This window comes from Melospiza melodia, chromosome 4, assembly GCF_035770615.1.
Source record: "Melospiza melodia melodia isolate bMelMel2 chromosome 4, bMelMel2.pri, whole genome shotgun sequence".
In the NCBI taxonomy this organism is placed as follows: domain Eukaryota; kingdom Metazoa; phylum Chordata; class Aves; order Passeriformes; family Passerellidae; genus Melospiza; species Melospiza melodia.
Window position 1 is genome coordinate 84,762,826 of NC_086197.1, and position 16,634 is coordinate 84,779,459.

Sequence of the window (16,634 nt, forward strand, 5' to 3'; positions counted from 1 at the left end):
AACTAGACCCAGTACCAACAAATAGGTTGCATTTTCTTCTGAAGTGATCATGAAAAACTGAAACATAAGCTGTGACTTGTCATAAGAAAATTGATTGTTAAAGATAATTTGGGGTTATTATAAATGTCACTAACTTATGCAGAAAATTTTTATCACTATGAATTCAGCAGCACAAAAAGATGACTCATGAGTCCTTGATGACTCTCATATAATTTATGAAGGCCTTACTGGAAATTCTGTTTAATAACTACAAAATTAATTATCTACTGTAAAATCAATAATTAAAATATTGCACATAATAACAAATACATTGCTAGGAAAAATGCAGAAACCATAGAGGTAATACAAGGGGTGATTGTTCTGCTATTAATTTGTAAATTATCTTTGCTAAATAAAGGCCATACATACATACAGCACTTTAAGGATGCCTTTGTAGATTGGTTTGTAAATTTTCACACATATTTTAAGTCACTGTTCACTTGGAACACTGTTATTCTTCTCCTTGCCTTCTCTTTAATGTCTTTTGGACCACTACTGATACTCTAAGCAGTAGTGAGGGCTCTAAAACATGGCAGTAGGAAAGAGAGCTGATGGTGATATTGGGATGTTTTTCCAAGTTTGGCCTCTCTCATCATTCAAGGGCAATAGGTGGGGCCTCTTAAGATTTTTAGAACATTAAATTTAATATATGGAATAAATACTATTTTTACAGCAGAAAGAAGTTAATTCTGATTTTTAACTTGTAAGCAACACAAAAACTTGAGGAACACTCTTGAAGATAAAACACAATTAAGGGGCATGAGGATATTCAGCTGTCATTGGACCTGATGTTTCTTAACTCTTTAGATACTAACAGATTTCTGCTTCATTGTGCAATACTCACTGTAGTCCCAATTGCTGACTATTTGTGCCCCCTTAAAAATGAAGTGCAATTAATTATATTAAAAAATTCATGAGATGTATTTAAAATAGGCACTTTCACATTATCTTCTAAGATTTGAACTGCCAAAAGTTCCATGCTTCCATTTGCCAAAAGTAATGTGAGTTCTGATGGACAGAAGAAATATTTCTTCCATCTGAAATCTTATATATATAGAGAGAGAGAAAAAAAAAAATCAGGATAGCTATGATAGTTAGGATTAACATCTACTGTTCTACTGCACTGCTATGATTTTTAAGCTAACACTTTAGATATTTCTGTGTCTCTAGAATCACCTATGAGATAAGAGGACTTGTAAAAAGAGGTGAAGTCTTGGAGAACTTTTTTGGACTATCTACTCATTGATAGGTCTATGGAGGATCTCAGAGAAGTTCCCCAACCTCCTTTCCAACTCTTGGCCCCAAAATAGGTCCTAGAAATTGAAGGAAAATATTTTCAGTTCTCTAATTGATGTTCAAGGGAGGAAGGATGTGTGGAAAGTTGAAATTTTTTTTCCTTCACTATAAAGAGTACTTAAACAGGGATTTCCCAGGAGCATTCACATAGCTTATTGAGAAGATGGAAAATACCTTTGTCCCAAATTTTTCATATTGCTAGATTTTCCTTCCCTCATCCAGAACTACAAAAAATGCTAGAACTAAAAAAAGGTAAAAACATTCTTATTAACTTTGGCAAGATAATATGTGCTTCTGTGTCTTAATCCTCTAAAACAACAGCCCTTCTTTTTACTCAACTTTGTGTGAGAGGTAAAACTTGAGAAAGAGTTTTAGTAATGAAAATTTCATCCCTGGTGATCAGGCAAAGCAATAAAAACTGAAGAAATGACATGTAATAAAAAGTATTGGTAAAGTCATTTCAGCCTAGCAGAATCTTTTGTTCTGCCTGTTAGAAATGAACACAACTAAAACACCTTGTTCTGTTTTCCTTTTTTTTCTTCAAGTTTGTTTTATAAATCAAGACTGAAAATAAATGTCTGACACCTATTTATGTGGTCTTCCTTATACTCTACGTGTACAAGATATAGATGCAGGTTGATTTTGTGAAAAATTTGAGGTGTCTCATGGTTTGAGAAAAGAAAAAACTGAAGAAAAATATACTTGTGGATTCCAGTAGGGTAGGAGTGGGTTAAAACAAAATTTCCCATATTGAAACTCACTTTCCTGGTTGTATGTTGAAGTCAAATTAGTGTCTGAAGCTCACAGAGCTGATTCCAAGAGCCAGTTTCATTGTGTCAGAAACCTCTTGAGACAAAATGTTTTCATAAACTTTTGCCTGACACAAACTACCAATGTCAAGATTCACTTACACAAGTTTTTGTCCTTTCCTGTGTAGGAAAAATCTTTCAAAAACTGAGCAATTTCAAAGTGTATTCTGCTTGGGACCTATATCAGGGAACTATGAAACCTAGCTCTAATAAACTTCATTCACAACATATTCCATTAAAAAATGTGCACTTTTGCCAAAGACATATGTCGGTCTTTATTATACATATAAAATTATCTTATAAAATACCTCCTTCTGGAAATAGTAATATTTACTTTAATTAAAAAACAGCACTGTGCTTGTTATTGCATGGAATTTTATTTGCATATTTAAAAGCAGTTTTGGAGTAGTGTTTAGGAAACAACAGATTTGTTTTTTGTTGTTGTGTTTTATTTCTTGTGTACAGTATTGTAGGATTCAAAGCAAGTAATTATTAGGGTCAGGGTACTGGAGTGGAAATTTTTTTACCCAGTCTCTCAGTTCTATGGCAGATATGTGATCTCAGATCATTCATTTTGCACTTGGGTGAAGTACAAAGTAGAAAACCAGCAAAAGCATATCTGATTAGTTTCACTTTTATTTTAAATTCTTCTTCACATCTCTTTATGTGAAAGCAGAAACAGATGTAAAGGCATTGCATACTATCAGTCAATCATGGTATAAATGGTCTAAAATTCATTGCTGAAACCACACAGACATAGATAATTTTCCCTCCTCCTTTTTTTTTTCTTTTATTTTCCTTCTTTAGTGCTACCCCTTGAATATATTTTAAAAATATGTTTCAAGTGTTGCTATTAGAGGTGACTACATATTTGTCTTAAACTCTTGCTTTGGCTTGACCTTACTGTATTACATATATCTTACTGTATTACATATACTATATGTGAAGTTACTTTATGGATCAGTTAGCAATATCCTTTTAAGTGTATTGAATTAATTAGTTGCAAAAGTTTGATAGGTTTTCAGAAATGTGATTATTAATGCGCCATATGATATAAATTCAATTCTAATAGTAGTGCTTTTCATTTAACGCTAATATAACAGTTATTGTAAATGAAAATTTTCCCACCACATATATAAAACTCATAAATGAAACCAAAGCAGTGTTGCCAGATAACCTTCAGTGGTCTAGAATATAATTTTTAAATATTGCATGTATCATAACTGAGATTTCCGAAAAGGCTTTAAAGCAGTATAAAGTTTTCCCTCAGGCTTCCATTCAGCTTGCAGGCTGAAAAATCAAAGCTATATAAGGCAAGATGCTCTTGCCTGTAGGATCTTGTGTCATTTCTTACAAGACTTGATGGATATAAAACAGGTGTGGTCAGGGACTGCACAAAGCCTGCCCTGTGAGTAATATGACTAAATCTTCTCTCAAACACTAGGACAAAATCTTTCTTGGTTACGCCTTAGGGTTGTTTTGTATTGCTTAAAAGTTGCCTTAAACTTCGTCTTCTGAATGAGCTTTCTGCAAAATTTTTGGTAAATTATCTTTGAATGCATGTAGCCTTGAGCAAGGCTGCATAGTCCTAAACATCCAGGACTTCTCAAGCAAAATTAATGAGCAATTTGGTCTCTTACTATCTTAGTTCCTTATCTGCAATATTAATCCTTATTGTTTAGCTCACAATATTGGGATGAAAGTGCATAAGTATTATGAAACTTTCAAACATGACAGTCGTGCTAATGGTAGATAAGGCTGTGAGCAAAGGGCTGCCTTTCACTGTGAAGAATTTTAATGGCATGAAGTAGACAAAGCATGGAATGCCATGAGGAAAAAAAAGAAAGGCAAAATATTAAAGAGCTGCTTGTTAAGTGAACACAGTTCATCCTGTGGATTGAGCTTCAAGTCTTTTAGAAAAATATTACACTAACCAGGAATAAAGAACTGAGGCTTTTGTATACTGGATATATAATGAAGAACTGCATGATGAATACTTAGGCAAACTGTCATTACTTAAGTTTGGAAAGCTTGACTTTGCAATAGCTATGTGTTTTTTTTTTTTTAGCATCAGCTATGCAGGTGTCACATGTCTATGGACATGTATGTAGAACTTCTGTATTTTTTATGTTGTAAATGTCATCGGTTATAGGAATTAGACATACAGTTTTACAGTAGTCTTAAAAAAAAGACAAAATGTTTTGGGTTGGAAGGTATATAAAAATTTGAGAAATAGGTTGATCCATCCAGTTGTTAATTCCTTCAAGAAAATATGATCAATATATTTCCTGGTGTAGATTGTGATAAATAGAAAGAGATTGGACTGTTTTTTCCAAGTTTAAACTCATAAAGAATCCCATTGCAGAGGTCTGGACCCTATTTACTGTTGGTAGGATTTGGTGTTTTATCATTTGCTTCAGTTTGTAAAAATTTAATCTTACTTTAAATAAAAGGAATTGACTATTCTGGATTAGTTGCTTTGCAAATAAAGTAAGTAAGTGCTGACTGTGTTTTGAAACAGCCTGGGAAAACAGATGCTCATCCCAAATAAATATTATAGAGAGAGCTCTATGCAATTACAGCACAACCTTCTAGTAGTACATTGTGACTTCACTATGAAGGCATTTCCCTTCCAGTGCAAGTGCTATGTGTTAATCAATTAGTATGCTTGAAGGATTTTGAAGAGCTACTTAAGTGATCATTAATAGTAATTTAACCTATATAATGTTTTACTATATGCCAGACAGAAGCATGGTTGCATAGTTGTGTCAAAAACTTGCCAAAAATGTAATTGCTGTGAAAGAAAGGAACTGGCCAGGCACCCAGCAGATAGATGCTGAATACCTTGTTTAGTATGTCACTCTTGCAAGAATGAAGACTTATTCAGAACTGGCAAAAAACCCCAATGAAACAAACTACCAAAAACCCTCAAAAAACACATTTCCATATGTGTTGCCTGATGAAATTCAAGTTCTGCTAAAATTCAGACTTAGAGTCCTTTTAAAAATATGTTAAAAATAGTGATACTGGAAGTTGTCAGATACCTTTTTTCCATCATGCCAGTGCAAGAAGAATGACTACTAATTAAAAGAAGGAAGATTTAAGACCCTGAGGCATGATGGAGGCCAACAACTTGATGACATTTTGAAAAGTTTATTTATACCTATCACAGCTATAAGAATACCCATTTTTAAAAAGAAGACATGAAGTGTAAAGGAAAATAATCTTTGAATTATAGACACTTTTTTTTTTTTTTAAATGAGTTGTAAATTTTATACAGTACAAATTTATAATAGTTGTTGAAATTTTCTTCTGGTTTCCCTTTCATAATTTATTCCCAATGAATTTTTTCAATTCTCCTTTAGATGACAGCAGACACCACTGGAGTCACAACAGTGAGCTTGTGATGATGCATTTGAATCCTGAAACCCTCATTCTGCAAAGAATATTTGCCAATATATTGGACTTATTGTATTTATTGACAGGAATACTGTCGTGCTTTATTCTGTCAGAACAAGCAGAAACCTTTGATTTAGGCATAGGATGCTCGCTCACTATGGTTATTTAATCTAATCATTATGTTCTTTTCATGTTTTCCTGTTGACTTAATTGAGGTCATTATCTGTCAGTATAACTTACATAAAAATATGATGACATTGATAATGTTGGCAATATTGCAAAAAAATAGAATTAAGTACTGGATGAAGATATGGAGGGGAAATGACAATGCATTTAGTGTAGCTATACTGGACAAGGTTAACAGCTTCAATAATGAAAGAAAAACATGTGAACACAAAAAATGCTACTTGTTTTGTAAATATCACAATAAAATTGTTATATATTAATGGAATGTCTTATAGAACTCTTAACACATTTTAGATTGTCATTGGAATAATGGCTGGCATATACAAAGTATTCTTAAAATACACATTGTGCTACTCTACTTCCAGTGCTTTCAAGCCTGGACTATTAAACCACTATGCAAAAAGAAGGTGAACAGAAAGGAGGAATTCCATTTTCCAGAACTCCAAGAACTCTAAATACTTTGTTAATGAAAACATCCAACCTGTTGAACACTCAACATATTGAAAACTCAGTGGCATGACCAAGAAGGTAATTCAAGAAAATAGAGAGTGCAAATCTGGAATATTTTTGCTGGATTTTACATATTAGATTCTTTTATTTTTTTTTTTGTGGTTTAGACAGAGATATCATTAAACTATCCCCTAGACTAGGGCAAGCTTAAAACAATGCACAGGAAAGCAGCTGTTCATAAACTGCTTTCTTTACCAAATGAAACAACTTGTACTATATTTTTTTGGAGGAAAGAAACTAAATGTGACCATTAATGATTGTTGACATATCTGAAAGTGACCTGTCATTTCCTGGAAATCTCTCTGGGTACATGGATCTTTCGGTTGAATATTACCTGAGGTAACACAAAAGCTAAAGACAGCTTTTGTAAGTACTGAGGGAAGTAAAAACTTCCCTAAGTACTGAGGGAATGTGAAAACCTTAATACTCCATAAACCCAAAAGAGATCATATTGCTACAAGTCTAAGAAACAGAAATGCAGAGGAACTAGAAGTGACTAAAGAAAAAAATATGAACTGCAAGATACTTCAGAAGACTGGATAAGGAATAACTGGAATAATTTTGAAAGTTTACTATTCAGCTGTGTAGAACAAGTGTTTGATTATGTCTTTTCTTCTTTTCATCTTTGCTAATGTCCATCGTTTCAGGAACACAAGGGAACTAACAGTTCTCCTTGCTGTTTTAATTATTTTCATTCTACCAGCATTAAAGAAATTAGTTATTGATTTTGTTGACATTTATAGCTAATCAATTTTTTTCAGTGTTTCAGAATAAAGTATCTGTTGCAATGCACTTTGCACAGTGAAAATCTTCAAACAACCTAAAATAATGTGGGCCCATTACTAGACCAGGGCAAGATTGTTTCTGGTTGAAAAATGCCAATTCAGGTAAATCAAACTTTGCAATAGAAATTTATTGTTTCCAGCAATATATCTGAAAAATTATTTCAAAGGTCTTGTGGTTTAACCCAAGCCAGCAACCAAGCCTCACACAGGCACTTGTCCCTTTCCCCACTAGCAGGACTGGGGAGGGAACTGGAAAGGTAACTGTGAGAAAATCCATAGGCTTAAATACAGTTTCATAGGTAAACAAGGGCTGCACAAGCAAGCAAAGCACAACAAGGAGCCATTCACTGCTTCCCATGGGCAGGCAGGTGCTCAGCCATTCCCAGGAGAGCAGGCCCTCATCACCATCAGCCCACGTTCCTCCCCTTCCTCCTTCTTCGTCGCACTTTCTAGAATGAGCATGATATCCCCTGGTCTGGAATATCCCTTGGGTGAGCTGTGGTCACTTGTCCAGGTGAATCTCCCCCCAGCGTGCCATGCAGAGAGAGCAGAAAAGGCCTTGGCTCTGTGTAAGCCCTGCTCAGCAGTAACAGAAACATCTCTATACCATCAACACTGGGTTCAGCACAAATTCAAGACCAGCCGCTGTGAAGAAAATTGACTCTACTCCAATCAAAAATGGCACACATATTTTGCCAAATGTAAGGAAGAAAGGGGAACATATTTTTGGCCAAATGTGAGAAAAAAATCAGTCTGGTGGTCAGGTCATAAGCCTGAGGTATAATAAGCAAGATGAAATTCCTCTTGTCTCAGATTCATAGGATGTACTTAGCTGTCTCACAGGGTGAGTGCCCTAGTCATGAGCTCTTCTATAAATTGGCTTCCTCCTCTCTAAGGCTTTGTAAGCTGCTCTGTACCTTCTCCAGTCTTGCACCAAGAGACCCAAATCAGTGTTTTACAGACTGGAAAACTTATTTCCCATCCACTTTCATCTGTGATCAAAAAATTTATTTCTCCTTAGGGTGAAGGCCTTCCTTTAAGTTCTTGAAACATGAGGAAACAGAAATCTGCAGGTACTATTCCATCCTCTCACCAGTAAGTAGGCTCACAGCCACATTGTTTTTAGCATATGTTATGGGTCTAAAGAGGATTGATTACTCTAAAAAGCTCTAAGATCCCTTCCCTAAGCCCCATGGAAAACAAAATTGTTATTTGATGCAGCTGACTTCATAGAGTAGTGACTTACCATGACTGGCAGTTCACAAAAAAATAAATTCTGGGCAGATGAGTGGTTAGGTTTGGTACCCCAAACCCTCAGCTCTTGTCTCCTTCATAAACACTGGCTTTTTGCTGTTCCTCTGATTGTTGATAATTTATTCTCTATTAGCAAACCTGCCATCCCACTAACTTCTTGACAGTGTTTCCAGCTGAACTGCAGCTCTGAAGTTAGGTTCTTCATAATTTAAGGTCTAATTAGGAGAAAATATACAATTTTGGGATCAAAAAATACATGTTTGCAAGTACCACTTGTAGGTTTTTTACAATTTATAAATAATAACTTCTGAGAGAATGAAACATTTATTTTTTATTTTGGGAGACTCTAAAGATTTCAAAAGTGTTTATTGAGTCCTTTTAGAAACACAATCCCTAAGTTTGTGCTGGGAAGCTAAATAGTCCAGGAATGGGTTCAAGAGCTCTCTGTGCTTAAGAGTACTGTTAATTGTTAGCATGATCCCTAGCTTGGTTTTGTTCTGTGCCAGCTGTGCCTGGGTACACTTAGGGAGTCACTAGGGACAGGAGATCATTCCTAACAGGCCATTTGGACTTGGCTACTGTGTTCTGGGAGGGAAGAGTTCTTAGCTCTATAAACCAATAAGAGCTGTGCACTGCCAGCTGGCTTCAGGTCCACTGAATGATCCATGGCCCATTTAATTTACTGGTGTAGATGTAGCCAGTAGAGCTGTGGCCAGTACAAGAATAGATGAAGCAGAAAAGTTTCAGTAGTCAAGATTTTTTCACCTCAATATGAGCAGCACTTCAAATTGCCTTTTCCTAGACCTGCCTAAAAGCTTCTATTCTTGAAAATATAATTTTTAGGCTATAAAAAATTATCTTAGCCCTTTTAATTTAAACTGCCCAAGCTAGGAAGTGCTTTAGGGAAGCATTTATATGGTGCTCTGAGTGATTTCATACTTATCTATTTAATTATCTTCACCTCATAATAAACTCTGCCGTGTAACAGTAGGTAGTGCTCTACCTCTTTCTAATTAATGAATCAGACATGGACAGTTAATGGACAACCTGCAGAGTCAGAGTATGCTAATTTAGAGAGCATCTAGTTAGTTTGTTGGAACATACTGATGCTGTTCAAGCTGCCCAACAGTTGGAACTATAAAGTCGTCCTTCCAGACAGAAACTGATAGTCACTGTCAGAAAAGCTGGAGTTAAAAGACTAAGCACTGTTTCTTTAAATCTATCACAGTGCTCAGACATATCACCCTTCAAAATGATGCTTCTTTTATTTCATGAATAATACATCAGAGACATGAAGACTGTGAATCACTTGTGATTGTGGGTTAAGGTGTAGTTCTGAGGCGTACGGCTCTTGCTGCTGAACCCATTCTTGAGTATTGGCATCAGAGAGTTCTGGGATCCTGAGGCCACAGTGGATGTGCAGTACCTACAGGTAATAAACTGGGAGCAGAGTGCAGGGCTGGCAAGGACTCAAAAGTTTGTGTGCCTGTGTTTTGGAAGGGAGGGTATCATGGGTACCAGGCAAGGCTCTCAAAATTACTCCAGACAAACAGATGTCTTCCAGGACATGGAACTCAAGCGATGTGATACATAAAACAGGAGATGAAAATGTGTAGTGGTAAAATGGAGTTTGAATAGCAAATGGCTCAATATCAAAAAATAAATAACATTTAGTGCTACACTGCATAGAGAAAAGCTTCTAGGGATTTAATTGGTTGGTTTGCATGAACATCAGGGAGAGCAATTAAAGAGAACGTTACAGGCAAGACAAATTATTTCTACCCCTTGCAGAGGATAACCTCTTGAAAACTAATAAGGATCAGGCATTATCAGAAATAAAGACACTCAAACAAATTGATTGACTGATGAGCAGCAGGTCCTGAGCACAGGACTGTACATGTGTCTGAGTGCTGGAGTTTAAGAGTGAGGCTGATGAGAGTATAAGAGAGTTTTGTAACTTCTAATTAAAGTGGTTTGTAGTTCTAAATTCTCAGGTTTCTGTGAGTGTGTGAGTGGATGATGTGTATGTCTCCAAAATTGCTTAAAGAAAGATCTTGAACACTGAATACTGACAAGTTTTCTTTGAATTACTTGCACAATGTTTGAAACAGTAATTCAAATATATTTTCTAAAATGTCCTGGTGAAAGGAAAATAAGCAAGCTTGATTTCACACAAGAGTACAATGGGGACTTGGCTCTAAAGATTTCCAGTGTATGCAAAAAAAAATGGTAGGCAAAATAGGATTGGAAACATTGAATGGGGTTTTCAAAGTGCTTGCTAAATCCCACATGGAAAGTCCTTGGGACTGCTCAGTAGCAATTGGTTTACAGGTTTGGAGTACTGTCACGGAATAATAACCTGGTCAAGGATACAAAAGGCATTCAAATTTCATCAAAAAAAAAAGAGAATGAGGTTGCCTGATTTTTCATTTTGTTAATATACAGTTAAAAATATTCATTTTTTACTGAAGGAAAGAGGAGAAGGTGGCAAAATCTGTATATGACACATCTATTAATATTAACCAACTCAGGAAAGTTCAGGAAGACCTAAGAATATTAGAACAGAGGTACTGGGTCAGATTATAAATCAACTTTCTCCAGGACCCTATTTCTAATAGCAAACATGAAGGAAAAGAACATGCCAAAAAGGCAAATGTTATTATTTCTCCTGGTATACCTTCTTAGCTTCTAGCTATCTGCAGCACAGACGCTTAGCAAGAGAGAATATCCATCTGAGACTTTGTATTTAATAGGTTCAGGGAATCTAATGTGTTGTGCAGCTTGATGGCAAATGAAATTCAATAAAGATAAATGCTAAGTAATGTATATTCCAGTAAATAATTTGATTTACACACATTACTGGGTTTTAAATTAGCTAAAGTCACTGTGGGAAAAATAAAAAAAAATTCTAAGGCACCAGTGTGAACCCTTTATTCTTTGTCATTTGTATATTAACTATTAGAATTGCAGCAAAATCTCCAGCCCCTGATCAGGCCTCTACTGTGCACATCCATTACATACAGAGAGTAAAAAGCCTGTAGCCTGAAAAACCTTGCAATCTGAGTGTACCAACAGACAGGCAGATGTGAGAGAACAAGGAAACAATGAGGCAGTATTGATCAGAAGGATAAGCAGTGGTGTCAGATTAATTGACCTTTGCTCATTCTGCATTGGTGGTCAAAAAGGAAACAACATGTTAGCATGTATAATGCCATTACATGAATCAATGAGTTCTAATCCTACCATCTTAAAAGGCTACAGTAAAGCCAGAAAGAACTTAGAGCCAGAGGACAGAAATTCTGGAAACAGAAATGTGGGGTTCAAAGGTTGGGAATAATTAATTTAGGTGGGAAAACATGGTTTCAAGATGTGAAATGATAAAGGTATGAAAAAAAAATTACACGCAAAGACTGTGTCAAGTGGATGTTGCTAATTAGTTATTTCCCCATTTAGGGCATAGCAGACAAAAATTCAAGACCACAGCAGTTGAAATGTAATTTTTTCTCTCATACTGCTTACTTAATATATGGAATGAGCTGTTAGTGTCTAATGACTGATGTTACTTGAGCTCTATTCAGACTGGAGCTGCAGGTTAATCTGGATAATGCTATGTGTAATTGTGATTCTCTTCTTTTTATGGTGCACATCTCTATGCATCTGGGCATTGTCCAATCGCCATCTCCTTCCATGAAGGACAGGAAAATATTTTCCTCATGGGCAGTTTAGTCAATATATGTTCAGCACTGGGTTTCTTGCTGCTCTGCCTGGACCTCTTAATGCTAGATACTCAACATGAAAATAATGCTCTGATGTAGACCCACAATTGCTGTGACCTTTAATGAAAAATTTAATTGAATCTCAGAACTGAGACTGTAATGTATGCCTATAGATAACTGGCAGCATTCAGAGCATTTAACTAACTTGCATTTAGTTTTCAGTTCTGGCTCACTGCTGGACTGCAACAAGCATTTCAGGAATGTCTTTCCTTCTCCCTCCTTTCTCTAGTACTGTTCAAGGAGGGAGAGGAGGGGAAAATGGAGATGTTGGGGTGATTTACCTACAAATGGTACCACTAACTTCAAGAACAATTAGAAACTGCACAATGAATAATTCAGCATTTTGTCACTTCAGGGGTTTCCCATTCTGCCTCTATAATTCAGAACACTTCCTGCCCTCCCCCTTCTCATTAAGGAGAAATTGTAGCTGGAGAAGCAACCTCCAGGGATGCTTGCTGCTTGCCATGCAGGTGGCATTCTCTGGGGGCCTGAGGGCAGCCCCAGCTGGGGACGTGGACCATGGGGACCTCATGGAACACACAGCCTGGCCATGCTCACGAAACTACCAGACTTGAGAAGGCATTTTCTGTTAAAATGGTTTTTCTCTCTTATTCCATACATTGTTTGAGGAATAGGATGTAAAATAAAATTAAAGGGAAATTGAACTATCTGAGAATGCTGGACTGCTAAAAATTTACAACAAGGCATATACATACATAAATATATATGTATATGTATATTTATTTATTCATTTATTAATTTGTTTTTAAATTTTTTTCGCTAGCAGAGAAAACTGTTACTCTGTAACAACAAGGTCTGATTAAAGACAGGAAAAGTAGGAGATGAGTGGGCAGACAGGCACATACTATAAGCGCAACAATTTTCTAGCACTTATTTTATCTGAGAAGCTGAAGACCTCTTGTTGTCCTTCAAATGAAATTGCAGGCATTCAATGATGATGTTTATATGTACAAAACACCCAAATAAACAAACAATGACCTTCTCTGCAAAAAACTCTATTCTGCTCTTGCTACTACGCTCAATAGGAGCATTGCATTGCGGTGACAAAACATTGAACAAAGAAAACCTGCACTTAAAGTAAAGCTTTAAAATAGGCTTCCAAGGACAACATATTGTTCCAGCTCAAAATAGAGCTCTGCTTTTTAAAAGTCAGGGTTTGCAAGTCAGTCTATTTATAGTGCCAAGGTTTATTATTGTGGTGCTCAAATTTATATACAGAACACTAAATATTATGTTATAAGGGCATAATCAGTGCCACCAGATGAGTGCTTATATTTTGTAATATGTTTATGTATTCAAAAAAAAAAATTGGACATGTTTTAAGGAATTATTCAAGGCACATTGTGGTCCATAATAAAAATGGGGCAAAGATCACTGCGCCTGATTGCTGCAACTAGGATATAAGTGAATTTTTATTAGCTTTGTTATTCTTCTGTGTAGATAAATATTCTTATATAAACATCCTTCTCACATACTCATAAAATGGTTCACCTTGCTAAACATCTCTTCAGAGCCATGGGCCCCTTCAGCCCGTTCAGAGTGCAGGAAATGTGATGCAGATTCTAGGCTGATTGCAAATTAGGGCAGATACATTTCTTAGCACCTCTTCTGCAGTCCTGTCTTCCTAATGTGTCCCTTTGGCAAAGCACTCAGGTGAAATGCAACAAGCAGTTGTTTGTTGAATTATCTTAGAGCTGTGGTTTCATAAGCTAAGGCTTCCCTGTCAGGGAAAGGAGCAAACTCCTCCTTTGCTGCCAAATGAGGACTCTTGAACCCCTCATTGTGGTCACCTAGATCATGAAGTTCATCCTATTAAAAGGCGAACCCAATGGAAAGTAAGTGTTTTTTAGCAGAAGGGTCCCTGAAGTGTCTGATTTCTTGGTGGCACAGTGCTGTCATGGGATGGGGGTGGACAGGAACACCACATGGGTTGGAGTCAAACTTGCATTTCAGATCAGCTGTAGGCAGCTGTACCCTCAGTTACTTCCTTTGATACATCTCTATTCCAGGACTCCACAGAGCTCCTAACCACCAACTAAAGGTACAAGATGATTGTTTGTACTCTTCAGTGATGCCAAGCCTTAGTTTATAAGATGTTAAAACTTGTGAATATTGAAGTCTGAATATACTTTTGTGGCATTTCAACCATGCATTTGGTAGGATGTTATGCTAGAGAAAATGGCCTTCAGGAGCTTTTCTATGCTCATAAGGCTATTTGTAATGTGAAGTTGACTTGTCTAGATAGTAGAGAATAACATATGTCTTCAGCATTTCTGACAGTTTTGCCAACTTTTAGTATTGCAACACTTCTGCAGAGAAGGCTATAAGAGTAGGGTGTTTCAAGAACCACAGAACAGATTAAATTAGTCATTAGCTGTGACTACCCAAAGCTGTGCACATTTGTGTTTGCCAGTCAGTACACTTGGCTGACTGGCCAGTAGGTACATGTGTTCTGCTGCCAAAACAAGACATGTAACAGATGAATTCTGCCTGTCTTTCCCTTTCTGCTGCTCTCCTTTAACTAAGCAATATTCTGCATGAAACTTGCAGGAATTTCATTATCTTTGACACCTCAACTTCTGTGTTCAATTCACTGAAAATTAATCAATAATGCAAAATGTCGTGAGTGTGGTCTGACAAGGAAATATACCATCAGTTAAAGTCTATATGAATTATAGAAACCAATGTCAAAACATATATTTAAAATAAAATGTTTGGCAATATTGCAGAGATTGAAACACAATGTTCAGATCAATTGTTACGCATTTGAGCAGAAAACAGTCCAGCTTTGCGAGGATAGCCAGCAGCTTTTGTTTCAGTGTCTTATCTCCACATCTCTTTTGTCTAAGCATTCCTATTGATGTTTAACCATTTTTCTGTACATCTCTAGTTGCTGTTTTTTTACTGCAGATCACATAACTTTAGGCAATGACAATAGGATTGTGCTAATATTTTTATAATATGCTATTAATCAGCATTATATAAATATTTCATAAATTAATTGCCTGGAATTACAAGCACCATAAAAATCTTATAAGAGTAACTCCACATAAGTAGAGAGAATGCAGTCTGTTTTCCTGCTCTGAAAGACTTTATCCTTAGAAGCCTGTCTATTGCTTCCCATTATGTCAGGTGACCTAATAAAAGATAATTCTTTCTACAACGTCCATTCTTCTCATGCGCCAACAACTATTTTATCTACAACACTGCTGTGTGATGACAGTGCAGTCAGCCCCTGAGCTGTGCTGCCCTATGTAGGGAAATAAGTTAGCTGATTTGGGGACTTCTGAGGCCAAGATACAGCTTAGGATAACATTTGTGCAACTTTAATTATTTAAAGAGGCAAAATTCACAAGAAAGCAGGTCTTAATTTTTTTTCTGTGGTCGCAGCATCTCTTCTCTCACTTTTGTCCCAAATATGTTCCTCCCCATGCATGGATTTTCAAAAAGACAACTTCCTTCTCTTACATATTGCATCTCACTCTATGGATAGGTTCTTCCTAATGAAGTGCTAAGCTCTCTTGTGTTTCCAACTGACAGCTAGTACGTCAATCTATAAACCATCTTTAAAATATATTAATATTTTCTCATTTTTTTCCCTTAATTTTCATGTGCATATTTATATTTATATATTTTTCTTGACAGATCATAATTTTTTATCATGCTTGAATAAAGACCATCACTGTAGGCCTGGGTGCTGCATGTGATGGGGAACTCCTGTATGTTAGTACAACACAGGGACAATGGATACAGGAGGGTAGAATAAACCCTCTATTCTAGTGGTATTAAAGAGTAGAAACAGAAATGGAACATTCTCACCATTTTTGTATGGTTTTAAATGATAAATCATAGAATATCTCTAGTTGGAAGAGACCCATAAGCATCACCTAGTCAAAGACCAAGCTAAATAAATACGTACACAGACGTATGTGTGTATAAGAGAGAAAACAATATTCAGTATCTCTCCCTTTACCTTGAATTTTGCTGTGGTGATTCTAATTTTTAATTCCAAAGACCTGTGAACTGTGTCAGTACCACTGACAGATGGCTGGGGGAAAGACACTGAGATCTACTCTGTGAAAACCATTTAGATGGAATGGCTGAATTAAGCATGCGCTTTGTGGAGTTGGGAAGAAGATAACAGAATGTTATGACTAGCACATTTCAACAATCCACTTTTAGAAATGTCAATTGCTCTGAGCTAGTCAGAAAACAACAGCCCCCGGCTGTGCCCAAGCCCTAACCCTGAGTTTGAAGGACAGTCATGGCTAGCAGTTGCCAGCAAGTGGAAAGTGTGAAGCTGAACACCTCAGAACTGCTCCTCATTCCACGTGTGGCTGGTGGGAAGCACCACTGCAGGTTATACACCTGTGCACAGTGAGCTCAGATTGCACACAAAGTGCAGACTGATCCCTTAGATTGCACAATATCTGGAATAACTTTAATACAGACCTGACATCCAGTGTCATCTGAATGACATCCAGCTCATTAAGATTCTTTAAAAGGTCCTGTCTTTCCAATTTTGGATCCTTCCTTGTCCCAAAAAGTGAACTTTCCTC